At 39.1% G+C, this 15,416-nt stretch overlaps 1 non-coding gene across 1 annotated transcript; it reads right to left on the bottom strand.

Annotated features, from left to right (window-relative positions):
* Nucleotides 1–14,016: 14,016 nt before the first annotated feature.
* Nucleotides 14,017–14,120, bottom strand: LOC130959615 (small nucleolar RNA R71). The gene has a single exon (XR_009078687.1). It is a non-coding gene; the product is annotated as a small nucleolar RNA R71 (small nucleolar RNA).
* Between the last annotated feature and the right edge of the window lie 1,296 nt (nucleotides 14,121–15,416).

The following is a 15,416-nucleotide window of genomic DNA, read 5'->3' as shown; positions in this document are numbered from 1 at the left end:
AACACTAGACATGGCCAATGGCCAGCCAAGCCTTAGCAGATCATTGCTCCAATAGCAAGATTGATAGAAATCAACAAGCTCTTGTGATGATAGGTTGAAACCTCGGTCCAATAAGATTAGACATGGCTTCTCAGCCAGCCAGACTTCAACAGATCATCATGAAACACTAGAATTTATTCTTAAGAACTCTGGAAAAAAAATACCTAATCTAAGCAACAAGATGAACCGTCAGTTGTCCATACACGAAACAATCCCCGGCAACGGCGTCAAAAACTTGGTGTGCGAAATTGTGATCACTACTTTTCACAACTCAAATAATCCCTAGTAATGGCCCCAAAAACTTGGTGCTCAATACCATGGCATAAACACAACTTTGCACAACTAACCAGCAAGTGCACTGGGTCGTCCAAGTAATAAACCTTACGCGAGTAAGGGTCGATCCCACGGAGATTGTTGGTATGAAGCAAGCTATGGTCACCTTGTAAATCTTAGTCAGGCATACTCAAATGGGTATAGATAATATATGACTAAAACATAAAGATAAAGATAGAGATACTTATGTATATCATTGGTGAGAGCTTCAGATAAGCGAATGGAGATGCTTGGTCCCTTCCGTCTCTCTGCTTTCCTACTGTCTTCATCCAATCCTTCTTACTCCTTTCCATGGCAAGCTTATGCAAGGGTTTCACTGTTGTCAATGGCTACCTCCCATCCTCTCATTGGAAATGTTCAACGCACCCTGTCACGGCACGGCTATCCATCTGTCGGTTCTCAATCAGGCCGGAATAGAATCCAGTGATTCTTTTGCGTCTGTCACTAACGCCCCGCCTTCAGGAGTTTGAAGCACGTCACAGTCATTCAATCATTGAATCCTACTCAGAATACCACAGACAAGGTTAGACCTTCCGGATTCTCTTGAATGCTGCCATCAGTTCTTGCCTATACCACGAAGACTCTGATCTCACGGAATGGCTGGCTCGTTTGTCAGGCGAGCACTCGGTTGTCAGGCGATCAACCATGCATCGTGTATCAGGAATCCAAGAGATATTCACCCAATCTAAGGTAGAACAGAGGTGGTTGTCAGTCACACGTTCATAGGTGAGAATGATGATGAGTGTCACGGATCATCACATTCATCAAGTTGAAGAACAAGTGATATCTTGGACAAAGAACAAGCGGAATTGAATAGAAGAACAATAGTAATTGCATTAATACTCGAGGTACAGCAGAGCTCCACACCTTAATCTATGGTGTGTAGAAACTCCACCGTTGAAAATACATAAGAACAAGGTCTAGGCATGGCCGAATGGCCAGCCTCCCAAAGTGATCAAAAGATCTAAAGATCAAACGATTCCAAAGATCCGAAGATTCTAAAATACAATAGTAAAAGGTCCTATATATAGAGAACTAGTAGCCTAGGGTGTACAGAGATGAGTAAATGACATAAAAATCCACTTCCGGGCCCATTTGGTGTGTGCTTGGGCTGAGCAATGAAGCATTTTTCGTGTAGAGACTCTTCTTGGAGTTAAACGCCAGCTTTTATGCCAGTTTGGGCGTTTAACTCCCATTTTGGTGCCAGTTCCAGCGTTTAACACTGGGAATTCTGAGGGTGACTTTGAACGCCGGTTTGGGCCATCAAATCTTGGGCAAAGTATGAACTATCATATATTTCTGGAAAGCCCAGGATGTCTACTTTTCAACGCCGTTGAGAGCGCCCCAATTGGGCTTCTGTAGCTCCAGAAAATCCACTTCGAGTGCAGGGAGGTCAGAATCCAACAGCATCTGCAGTCCTTTTCAGTCTCTGAATCAGATTTTTGCTCAGGTCCCTCAATTTCAGCCAGAAAATACCTGAAATCACAGAAAAACACACAAACTCATAGTAAAGTCCAGAAAAGTAAATTTTAGCTAAAAACTAATAAAAATATACTAAGAACTAACTAAATCCTACTAAAAACATACTAAAAACAATGCCAAAAAGCGTACAAATTATCCGCTCATCACCAATCATTCTGAATTTCAAAGGATAAAGTGAGATGCCAAAACTGTTCGAAGGCAAAAAGCTACTAGTCCCGCTCATCTAATTTGGAGCTAAGTTTCATTGATAATTTGGAGTCCATAGTATATTCTCTTCTTTTTATCCTATTTGATTTTCAGTTGCTTGGGGACAAGCAACAATTTAAGTTTGGTGTTGTGATGAGCGGATAATTTGTACGCTTTTTGGCATTGTTTTTAGTGTGTTTTTAGTAGATTTAGTTAGTTTTTAGTATATTTTTATTAGTTTTTAGCTAAAATTCACTTTTCTAGACTTAACTATGAGTTTGTGTGTTTTTCTGTGATTTCAGGTATTTTCTGGCTGAAATTGAGGGACCTGAGCAAAAATCTGATTCAGAGACTAAAAGGACTGCAGATGCTATTGGATTCTGACCTCCCTGCACTCGAAGTGGATTTTCTGGAGCTACAGAAGCCCAATTGGCGCGCTCTTAACAGCGTTGGAAAGTAGACATCCTGGGCTTTCCAGCAATATATGATAGTCCAAACTTTGCCCAAGATTTGATGGCCCGAACCGGCGTTCAAAGTCACCTTCAGAATTCCCAGCGTTAAACGCCGGAACTGGCACCAAAGTGGGAGTTAAACGCCCAAACTGGCACAAAAGCTGGCGTTTAACTCCAAGAAGAGTCTCTACACGAAAATGCTTCAATGCTCAGCCCAAGCACACACCAAGTGGGCCCGGAAGTGGATTTTTATGTCTTTTACTCATCTTTGTAATTCTTAAGCTACTAGTTCCCTATAAATAGGACCTTTTACTATTGTATTTTCCTCTTTTGATCATGTTTTTATGATTGAACCCTCTTTGGGAGGCTGGCCTCACGGCCATGCCTAGACCTTGTTCTTATGTATTTTCAACAGTGGAGTTTCTACACACCATAGATTAAGGTGTGGAGCTCTGCTGTACCTCGAGTATTAATGCAATTACTATTGTTCTTCTATTCAATTCAGCTTGTTCTTATTCCAAGATATCACTTCTTCTTCAACTTGATGAATGTGATGATCCGTGACACTCATCATCATTCTCACCTATGAACGTGTGACCGTCAATCACCTCCGTTCTACCTTAGATTGAATGTTTATCTCTTGGATTTCCTTAACCGGAATCTTCGTGGTATAAGCTAGAATTGATGGCGGCATTCAAGAGAATCCGGAAGGTGTAAACCTTGTCTGTGGTATTCTGAGTAGAATTCAATGATTGAATGACTGTGATGAGCTTCAAACTCGCGATTGTGGGGCGTTAGTGACAGACGCAAAAGAATCACTGGATTCTATTCCGACATGATCGAGAACCGACAGCTGGATAGCCGTGCCGTGACAGGGTGCGTTGAACATTTCCACTGAGAGGACGGGACTGTAGCCATTGACAACGGTGATGCCCAACATACAGCTTGCCATGGAAGGGAGTAAGAAGGATTGGATGAAGACAGTAGGAAAGCAGAGAGACGGAAGGGACAAAGCATCTCCATACGCTTATCTGAAGTTCTCACCAATGAATTGCATAAGTATCTCTATCCTTATCTTTATGTTTTATTCATATATCATCCATAACCATTTGAGTCTGCCTGACTAAGATTTACAAGGTGACCATAGCTTGCTTCATACCAACAATCTCCGTGGGATCGACCCTTACTCGCGTAAGGTTTATTACTTGGACGACCCAGTGCATTTGCTGGTTAGTTGTGCGAAGTTGTGTTTATGCCATGGTATTGAGCACCAAGTCTTTGGGGCCATTACTAGGGATTATTTGAGTTGTGAAAAGTAGTGATCACAATTTTGTGCACCAGAAACAAGCGTGTTTGAATGAAAAACAAAATTGCATTAATTCATCGAGACACAGCAGAGCTCCTTACCCCCAACAACGGAGTTTAGAGACTAATGCCGTCTAAGATACAAAGTTCAGATCTAAAATGTCATGAGATACAAAATAAATCTCTAAAAGTTGTTTAAATACTAAACTAGTAACCTAGGTTTACAGAAAATGAGTAAACTGAGATAGATAGTGTAGAAATCCACTTCTGGGGCCCACTTGGTGTGTGTTGGGGATGAGACTTGAGCTTTTCACATGTCTGGGCTGTTTCTGGAGTTAAACGTCAGGTTGTAACCTGTTTTGGGCGTTTAACTCCAATTTGCAACCTGTTTCTGGCATTTAACGCCAGAATGGAACATGGAACTGGCGTTAAACGCCAGTTTACGTCATTTATCTTCGAGCAAAGTATGAACTATTATATATTGCTGGAAAGCCCTAGTTGTCTACTTTCCAACCCAATTGAAAGCGCGCCATATGGACTTCTGTAGCTCAAAAAAATCTAATCCGAGTGCAAGGAGGTCAGAATCCAACAACATCAGCAGTCCTTTTTCAGCCTGAATCAGATTTTTGCTCAACTCCCTCAATTTCAGCCAGAAAATACCTGAAATCACAAAAAAATACACAAACTCATAGTAAAGTTCCAAAAATATGAATTTTGCCTAAAAACTAATAAAAATATACTAAAAACTAACTAAAACAAACTAAAAACTACATGAAATTACCCCCAAAAAGCGTATAAAATATCCGCTCATCAGCCACCTGCTCCCTTTTGGGCGTCCAACACCAAGAATAGGGTAGATGGCTAGCATTGAACACCAGTTTTGGACCTTTATTTCCATAGCAAAGTATAAACTATTATATATTTCTGGAAATCCCTAGATGTTAGCTTTCCATAGCCGTTGGGAGTGCGCCATTTGGACTTTTGTAACTCCAGAAAAGCTCTTTAGCGTGCACGGAGGTCAAATCTTGACAGCATCTACATTCTTTTCTCTGTCTCTGAATCAGACTTTTTCCAAAGCTCCTCAATTTCAGTCAGAAAATACCTGAAATCACCATAAAACACACAAACTCAAAGTAGAATCCAAAAATATGAATTTTTCACAAAGACCTATGAAAACATAATAAAACTTAAACAAAACATAATGAAAACTATATGAAAATGATGCCAAAAAGCGTATAAAATATCCACTCATCAACCTTCATCAAACCAATTGTTATTAATTACATCTTAATTCAAACATAACCTTCAAAGTTACTCACATGTCCCCAAACTCTTGAAATTATACTTAAATTACTATTTTAAAGTCTTTAACTAGTTGATCAAATCCCTTTTTCGTTATTATTAAAAATCAAATAAATTAAAATCACCATTTGACCAAATCAAGGGAATCTAACTCTCCTTAAAATCCATAAAAGTATCCAAAACATATCTATTCTGATAATTATTTCAAATCAAACTCATTTTTGAAGTTATAACCAAAACTACTTCAACTTCTTAAAAAAATTTCAGCAGCACCTCCCCTAAAACTAGAGTTTGCAACCCATCACGGATTCCCTCTTTTCAATCCTCAACACAACCAAAACTAGCCTTTAAATTTCACAATTCCAAATACGTTATTCAAAACCATTCATTATTATTTTCAATCAAAAATCCAAAATTAACGTATTCAATCAATTTTACCAGAAATTCAGAAATCAACTTATAACTGACAAACATAACCTTTCAATTAAAACAAAAAATCTTTTAAATTACATGCATTAATCTATTTGCATTAATCTACTATACTTGTCAGGTATTCTAAAGCCCAAAACATTTTTATTTTAAAACTAACCCTACTTCAATTTCGCATTAAAAATACAATGAGAAGAGCGGTGGCAGCATTAACCGGGATAATGGCGACATCAATTCCAACGATACTCCAGAAGGAGTGACATCAGTAATTCTCAAAATAGTAACCAAGGTTGCAACAAAATAGAGAGTTCAAATTCAATGGAATCAAAAATGGAAATGAATTCAATGGAATTAGAAATAGAGATAGCTTATAATAAAATAATGAAGCAGCAACGACAGGGTTTCCGGGCAGCTCTAGCTTGGTTCCCAGCAACTCCAACGGTAATACCCACGGCGGCAGAGGTTCTTGCAACTGCGAAACCAGAAGTAGGGGCAGAAAAGAGTAGTATAGAGCAAAAGCAACAGTAGCTTCTTCTAACAATAACTCCTTCTTCGGCGAGCTTCAATGGTGACAGTGGCAGTGTCCTCCCCCATTGGTAGCAAAATAGTGACTCAGATGGTAGCACAAAACTCACCAACGACCCTGGCAGCAGAAGAGATCCTTTTTTACCCTACTCTACTCATATTCTGCAATAGCAACGGCTTGAACAACAACGGCGGCTCAACCCAGAAGCAGTGACGGCATGTCGGTTTGGCACTGATGGAAGCACGGCAGTGACGTAGCAGAGGCAATGACGGTGGATCTGAAGATGATGACAACACGGTGGCTACAATGGTGTTCAAGGTTCAACGGTGAGAACAACGATAGTGTGGACCCAAGGCGGTGGCGACGGCAACAAGGATGAATGGCACAACACACCCTACGTCAATCTCTCTTTCATTTCGCGACTCTGCTCCTTGTAACACCCCCATCACCCTAAACCTTACCTCGTGTCGTAAAGCAAAGGATAACAAAGTGCATGACAACTCTAAAGCTCATATAAAGCGAAACTACAAATTGTGTAGCGTTCACACACAATAACTAAACGTATAGGTACGAACAGAACAAGACATAATACATATAAAACTTTGTTGATAGCTCCAGGATACATGAGGTAATAAACTAACGTAAATATATATATATATAAGTAAGATATACAAAAAGAGGACTAGTTACAGCTTGCGGAGTTTAGGCTGGCTAGTCAAACTGAACACAACAGAGTTTTGGAAATTTAAAATAGCAACGACTTATCTCTCAAAGTTTCTCAGAAATAAAGCCTCTAAGGCAACAACATTAAATACACAAAAGGTGAGAGTAATACAACAAGTAAAGTGAAATAAAACATAAGGAAGAGCATACTCCGCTCTGTCACCACATCCACAAACTCACCGTGTGGGGTTGCGACTTGCATCTGAAAAATGACAACAACATATGGTATGAGAACCGGAGGTTCTCAGTATGGTAACAGTGCCCAATATATAAGATGTAAGGTTCCGAGACACCAAAGGCAACCCTAGAACTTCACATCAAAAAGTGATTCAAGCTTAACGAGTTAATTAAATTAAACCATAAACCGTAAACAGGGTTATCTAAACTTAGGGGGTTTCTAACTTATACCAATAACACTGTTGTATCCCACATCCTTCGCCATTCTAACCTCCGTGCGACCCCATCACCACTGCTTTTCGATTCTCCTGAACGCCAGACAATCACAAGTATATGCAAACAAGTAATACACAGGTAATATTCAGGTATAACAAGTAATTCAAGAAGCAAGTAGGCATGTTATACATTTAGGCAAACTGCAAGTAATAAAAAAAATTAGCACATAAGAGATGCCTATGATGAATGCCTATCCTATTGACTGTGATATCACATGTCGATTATACTGCCAAACCCGACACAAAATCCGGTCGGTAACTCTCGAATTAGTCTCTCTGTTACGCATACTCAGTAGGAATAATTCCGAGGGATGAGTGCCCTACCACCTTCTCCATTCAGAGGGAAACTTTTTGAGGGAGAGTGCTCTACCACCTTCCTCTGAATTCGCATGATTCCGTGAGATAGTGCCCTACCACCTTGCAACCAGAGAGAAATGTGAGTGGGAAGCCCAGCTTCAACCCTCACATCTCAACATAGGCAGGAGACTACTACAGACCTTACACCGTTACCGCTACCTCGACAAACGGGAGACTGCCACAGCCCTCACATCCTAATGTAGGTGGGAGACTGCCACAGCTCTTACGACGGAGAACAATGCATATCGCAACCATATGATCAGTCCCATCATCCAGCCTCAATATCACAAGTTCATTATCAACCCGACTCCCCATCAGTTCACATGACAACTCCATCTAACTAACATACCAGGCCTAAGTCATTGTCTTCTAAACTCACAAATAAATTACCAATTAAATTCACCAACCCGTCTCTATTAGTCTTAGGACCTAATTACTAATTAACACTCCTAAACAAAAGATAAAGAAGTTTGGAAGGCCAGAGAACCCTTGAAAAGTGAAGAAAAATTATTTGTCAGCAAAACAAGGTCTGTGTGTACGCACACCCTGCTGTGCGTACGCACACGTTAAAAAAGAACGTGTCCGCATATGCGGCAACCTGCTCGCATACGCGAGTGCTCCAACCCGAATGGAATGCTCGTGTCGCATGTACTGGGTCGCGTAATCATGCTGTAATAAACTTAGGAAAATCTTAAAGCTTCAGAAATCAGATTTTTATACGAAACTTCAAACGCTCATAACTTCCTCTATAAAACTCTGTTTTCCTCAAATGTTATATCATTTTAAAGCTCTTGATATAATCTTTAATTTAAAATAAAAATCATTCAATTTCAATGTTTGAGTCTCAAGTTATGATCCACCAAAGTTCACCAAAAATCAAGTTTTATACAAAAACATCAAAGTTCTCTAGTTTCCAAATTCCAAAACCAAACCAAACCATAACATACCCAATTTCATCACAAAACACTACCACATACTATACTTTACCATTCTATTACACTTCAATCAACTCAACCTCTATTTCACTCAATCTTTCCACCATAATTCAACAAAAATCAACAATTCTCAACTCAAGATCTCAATCATCAACAATTTGGACAATTTTACTCATCATAAACATTATTTACCATATCTCACCACAAACCCTCATAATTTTCCTTATTCAGTCTCAATCTCAATAATCAACACCATTCACCAACAACAACATCATAATTCATCAATATCCTTCATCAATCATCATAATCTTAAACAACACCAATACTCATCATATTATCATCATAATTCATATATCACACATTCCAACACTCCATAGCATCCTCTTCATCATCAAACATAAATTCACATATAATTAATCATGCACCAACATCATTCAATCTTATCTTTGAGTCTACTAGACTAAGTGTCCAAAAACATTATATATTACATAAAGGAAACCGAAATCATACCTTGGCCGATTTCCCTAAAAGCACAAAAACCCAAAGCTTGATTCCAACAAGATCAACAAGCCTCAAGGACCAACACCACTTCCAAAACTCACCAACTATCAAGGTATACACATATAACATACCAAGAATCAACATTATGGCTAACCACAACATTAAACCACAAGAGTTTAAAGAGACTTATCTTACCCAACAATATTAGGGGCAATATTTAACAATATTCTAATGCTACATCAGCTTTAAACAACCAAAATCACAAAATCTACTCAAAAAACAAACGTAAAAATGTGAAATTACTTAGGGCAAAAAACTAGAGTAGGAGACGTCAGTTCTTACTAGAAAACCTTAGTTAGAAATAACGGGCTCGGCGAGAGCTTTGCGTGGCCACAACGGGCTTGTCAATCGGAGCTCCGTAGCTCAAGATGTGGAAAAAAGAAGATAAAGGTGAATAGTGCAAACCCTCACCTCCGCTCTTCTCACTTTAGCAGCGCTCCTTTCTTGTTTTAAGGTTAGAAATAAGCTGAAATCCTCAATAGTTGTGTTTATATGTGTTGGACTTTGACCAAACTTGGGCTTTGATCCAATCCATTAGAGTTTAAGGCCCGTTTGGCCCACTTTGGACCAAAACCTTTAAGATTAGAGCCTAGTTTTCAGTTCTAAATTATTTTTGTCCTTTCAAAACAATAAATTCAATTTTTAAAATCTTGTTTTTCTCAACACGCAATACCGGTCAGATTAGAGCCAGTACTGCCGACTTAAGTGCTCGTACGCATTTTTACAAAAATTTTTCGTAAAAGATGTATTTTCGCACCCAGAAAAATCTATTGAGTTCAAATTTCACATTTTTATTTTGAAAATATCATTTCTATATTTTTGAACCTATTTTAGGCAGTTAAAAATTATTATTTTATTAAAGCGGTTATTCTGGTTCTTACATTCTCCCCTCCTAATTAGGAATTTTGTTCCCAAAATTTGAATCGCATGATGTATCATCCACGAAGCGTTCTACTACCCACATTGTCAACCTAAACAAGTTGTCATAGTATTTCGTCAACCATAGTTCTACCATCGATGTTTCCTCTAGCCTTCTGCTGCATCACTCTGATTATTTGTCACTAAGAACTCGACTTACTCCACTGCATCAAACTAAAATTTTCCTTTAAACCAAACCAAATACCGCATTTGTAACTGATGAGCGGATAATTTGTACGCTTTTTGGCATTGTTTTTAGTATGTTTTTAGTAGTTTGAGTTGAGTTTTTAGTATATTTTTATTAGTTTTTAGTTAAAATTCACTTTTCTGGACTTTACTATGAGTTTGTGTGTTTTTCTGTGATTTCAGGTATTTTCTGGCTGAAATTGAGGGATCTGAGCAAAAATCTGATTCAGAGACTGAAAAGGACTGCAGATGCTGTTGGATTCTGACCTCCCTGCACTCGAAGTAGATTTTCTGGAGCTACAGAAGCCTAATTGGCGCGCTCTCAACGGCGTTGGAAATTAGACATCCTGGGCTTTCCAGCAATATATGATAGTCCATACTTTGCCCAAGATTTGATGGCCCAAACTGGCGTTCAAAGTCACCTCAAGAAATTCCAGCGTTAAACGCCGGAACTGGCACCTAAATGGGAGTTAAACGCCCAAACTGGCATAAAAGCTGGCGTTTAACTCCAAGAAGAGTCTCTACACGAAAATGCTTCATTGCTCAGCCCAAGCACACACCAAGTGGGCCCGGAAGTGGATTTTTATGTCATTTACTCATCTCTGTACACCTTAGGCTACTAGTTTCTATATATAGGACCTTTTACTATTGTATTTTCATCTTGGTTCTTCTGGTTCCCTCTCTGGGGCCGAAACCAATGATCACTCTTGTTCTTATGTATTTTCAACGGTGGAGTTTCTACACACCATAGATTAAGGTGTGGAGCTCTGCTGTACCTCGAGTATTAATGCAATTACTATTGTTCTTCTATTCAATTCCGCTTGTTCTTTATCCAAGATATCACTTGTTCTTCAACTTGATGAATGTGATGATCCATGACACTCATCATCATTCTCACTTATGAACAAAGTGACTGACAACCACTCTTGTTCTACAAGCATACGAGGCTCTAGTGAATATCTCTTGGATTCTTTAACCGGAATCTTCATGGTATAGGCGAGAACTGATGGCGGCATTCAAGAGAATCCGGAAGGTCTAACCTTGTCTGTGGTATTCTGAGTAGGATTCAATGATTGAATGACTGTGACGTGCTTCAAACTCCTAGCAGGCGGGGCGTTAGTGACAGACGCAAAAGAATCGATGGATTTTATTCCGGCCTGACCGAGAACCGACAGCTGATTAGCCATGCTGTGACAGAGCGTAGGAACATTTTCACTGAGAGGATGGGAGGTAGCCACTGACAACGGTGAAACCCTACATGAGCTTGCCATGGAAAGGAGTAAGAAGGATTGGATGAAAACTGTAGGAAAGCAGAGAGACGGAAGGGAAGGCATCTTCATACGCTTATCTGAAGCTCTAACCAATGATATACATAAGTATCTCTATCTTTATCTTTATGCTTTATTCGTTTATCACTATACCCATTTGAGTCTGCCTGACTGAGATTTACAAGGTGACCATAGCTTGCTTCATACCAACAATCTCCGTGGGATCGACCCTTACTCGCGTAAGGTATTACTTGGACGACCCAGTGCACTTGCTGGTTAGTTGGGCGAAGTTGTGTTTATGCCATGGTATTGAGCACCAAGTCTTTGGAGCCATTACTAGGGATTATTTCGTGTATTAAAAAAGTATTGATCACAATTTCGTGCACCAAGTTTTTGGCGCCGTTGCCGGGGATTGTTTGTGTATGGACAACTGACGGTTCATCTTGTTGCTTAGATTAGGTATTTATTTTTTTCGAAATTCTTGAAGATGAATTCTAGAGTTTCATGATGATTTGTTGAAATCTGGCTGGCTGAGAAGCCATGTCTAATCTCATTGGACCGAGGTTTCAACTTATCATCACAGAAGCTTGTTGATTTTTTATCAATCTTGCTTTTGGAGCAGTGATCTGCTAAGGCTTGGCTGGCCTTTGGCCATGTCTAGTGTTTTGGACCGAAGCTTTCTTTGAAAGCTTGGCTGGCTGTGAAGCCATGTCTAATTCCTGGACCGGAGTCTTAGACTAGCATTGCACTGATTCCTGGAATTCTCATTAAGGATTTTGATATCTTTTTCCACTTAATTTTCGAAAATCACAAAAAAAAAATTCACAAAATCATAAAAAACCAAAAATATTTGATGTTTCTTGCTTGAGTCTAGTGTCTTATCTTAAGTTTGGTGTCAATTGCATACATTCATTCATGTGTCTTAAGGATCTTCAAGTAATTCTTGATGATTTCTTACTCTGATCTTTGAATTCTTTTGACTTGAGTGTTTATGTGTCTCATATAGTGTCAGTAGTATACAAACTGCTAAGTTTGGTGTCTTGCATGCATTGTTATTTGATTCTTGTTGCATTTTGATTATTAAAAATCCAAAAATATTTTTAATTTGTGTCTTTTCAAGTCAATAATACAAAGAATTGAAGATTCAGAACATACTGCAGAGGAATTATATAGAAAAAGCTGGGCGTACAAAACGCCCAGTGAAGAAGGACAGACTGGCGTTTAAACGCCAGCCAGGGTACCTGGTTGGGCGTTTAACGCCCAAAAAGGGTGCATTTTGGGCGTTAAACGCCAGAATGGATACCATTCTGGGCGTTTAACGCCAGGATGGCACAAGGGGGAAGATTTTGTTTTTCAAATCAATTTTTTTCAAGTTTTCAAAGTTTTTCAAAATCATATCTTTTTCAAATCATATCTTTTCAATCAAATGTTTTCAAAATCAATTTCTTTCCTTTTTCAAAGATACTTACTAACAATTAATGATTTGATTGAACATTTTAAGTATGTTGCCTTTTCTGTTGAGAAAGGTTTAATGTTTGAATCATATCTTTTCTTGTTAGGCAAGTCATTAATTCTTAAAATCAAATCTTTTTAAATTGTTTTCAAAATCATATCTTTTCAATCATATCTTTTTAAAACCATAACTTTTCAATCATATCTTCTTAATCACATCTTTTTCAAAATAGTTTTCAAATCATATCTTTTTGATTTCTAATTTCACAATCTTTTTCAAAAATCACTTGATTTCTTTCCCACTTTTATTTTCGAAAATCAATTAAGTGTTTTTCAAAATGTTTTCAAAATCTTTTACTTAATTTTCGAAAATTACTTCCCTTCTTCTCACATCCTTCTATTTATGGACTAACACTATTCCTTAATGCAAAATTCGAACTATATCTTCTTTGATAAGTTCGAATTTTCTACCTCTGTCTTCCGTTTTTCTTTTCCTCTGACACCTCAAGGAATCTCTATACTGTGACATAGAGGATTCCATATTCTCTTGTTCTCTTCTCTTTCATATGAGCAGGAGCAGAGACAAAGGCATTCTTGTTGAAGCTGACCCCGAACCTGAAAGGACCTTGAAGAGAAAGCTAAGAGAAGCCAAGACACAACTCTCTGTAGAGGACCTAACAGAAATCTTCAAAGAAGAAAAACACATGGCAGCCGAAAACAACAACAATGCCAACAATGCAAGGAAAGGTGCTGGGTGACTTTACTGCACCTACTCCCGACTTCTATGGGAGAAGCATCTCTATCCCTGCCATTAGAGCAAACAACTTTGAGCTTAAGCCTCAATAAGTTTCTCTAATGCAACAGAATTGCAAGTTCCATGGACTTCCATTGGAAGATCCTCATCAGTTTTTAGCTGAATTCTTGCAAATCTGTGACACAGTCAAGACTAATGGGGTAGACTCTGAGGTCTACAGACTGATGCTATTCCCTTTTGCTGTAAGAGACAGAGCTAGGACATGGTTGGACTCACAACCCAAAGAAAGCCTGGACTCTTGGGAAAAGCTAGTCAATGCCTTCTTGGCAAAGTTCTTTCCACCTCAAAAATTGAGTAAGCTTAGAGTGGAAGTCCAAACCTTCAGACAGAAGGATGGTGAATCCCTCTATGAAGCTTGGGAAAGATACAAACAATTGATCAGAAAATGTCCATCTGACATGCTTTCTGAATGGAGCATCATAGGTATTTTCTATGATGGTCTCTCTGAACTGTCCAAGACGTCTTTGGATAGCTCTGCTGGAGGATCTCTTCATCTGAAGAAGACGCCTACAGAGGCTCAAGAGCTCATTGAAATGGTTGCAAATAACCAATTCATGTACACTTCTGAAAGAAATCCTGTGAACAATGGGACAAGTCAGAAGAAAGGAGTTCTTGAGATTGATACTCTGAATGCCATTTTGGCTCAGAACAAGATATTGACTCAACAAGTCAATTTGATTTCTCAAAGTCTGTCTGGAATGCAAAATGCACCAAGCAGTACTAAGGATGCTTCATCTGAAGAAGAAGCCTATGATCCTGAGAACCCTTCAATGGAAGAGGTGAATTACCTAGGAGAACCCTATGGAAACACCTATAATTCTTCATGGAGAAATCACCCAAATTTCTCATGGAAGAATCAAGAGAGACCTCAACAAGGTTTCAACAATAATGGTGGAAGAAACAGGTTTAGCAATGGCAAGCCTTTTCCATCATCTTCTCAGCAACAGACAGAGAATTCTAAGCAGAACCCCTCTGACTTAGCAACCATGGTCTCTGATCTAATCAAAACCACTCAAAGTTTCATGACTGAAACAAGGTCCTCCATTAGGAACTTGGAGGCACAAGTGGGACAGCTAAGCAAGAAAATTACCGAACTCCCTCCAAGTACTCTTCCAAGCAATACAGAAGAAAATCCAAAAGGAGAGTGCAAAGCCATAAACATGGCCGAATCTGGAGAGGAAAGAGAGGAAGTGGACGCCACTGAGGAAAGCCTCAATGGGCGTGCACTAGCTTCCAATGAGTTCCCTAATAAGGAACCATGGGAATCTGAGGCTCAAAATGAGACCATAGAGATTCCATTGGACTTACTTCTGCCTCTCATGAGCTCTGATGAGTATTCCTCCTCTGAAGAGGATGAGTATGTCACTGAAGAGCAAGTTGCTAAATACCTTGGAGCAATCATGAAGCTAAATGACAAGTTATTTGGAAATGAGACTTGGGAGAATGAACCTCCTTTGCTCACCAAAGAACTGGATGACTTGTCTAGGCAGAAATTACCTCAAAAGAAACAAGATCCTGGGAAGTTTTCAATACCTTGTACCATAGGCACCATGACCTTCCAGAAGGCGCTGTGTGACTTAGGGTCAAGTGTAAACCTCATGCCTCTCTCTGTAATGGAGAAGCTAGGGATCTTTGAGGTACAAGCTGCAAGAATCTCACTAGAGATGGCAGACAACTCAAGAAAACAAGCTCATGG

The sequence above is a fragment of the Arachis stenosperma genome, chromosome 10 (genome assembly GCF_014773155.1).
Source record: "Arachis stenosperma cultivar V10309 chromosome 10, arast.V10309.gnm1.PFL2, whole genome shotgun sequence".
Classification (NCBI taxonomy): Eukaryota; Viridiplantae; Streptophyta; class Magnoliopsida; order Fabales; family Fabaceae; genus Arachis; species Arachis stenosperma.
Note: the sequence above shows the minus strand (reverse complement) of the source record. Positions and strands in the feature narration are given on the sequence as shown.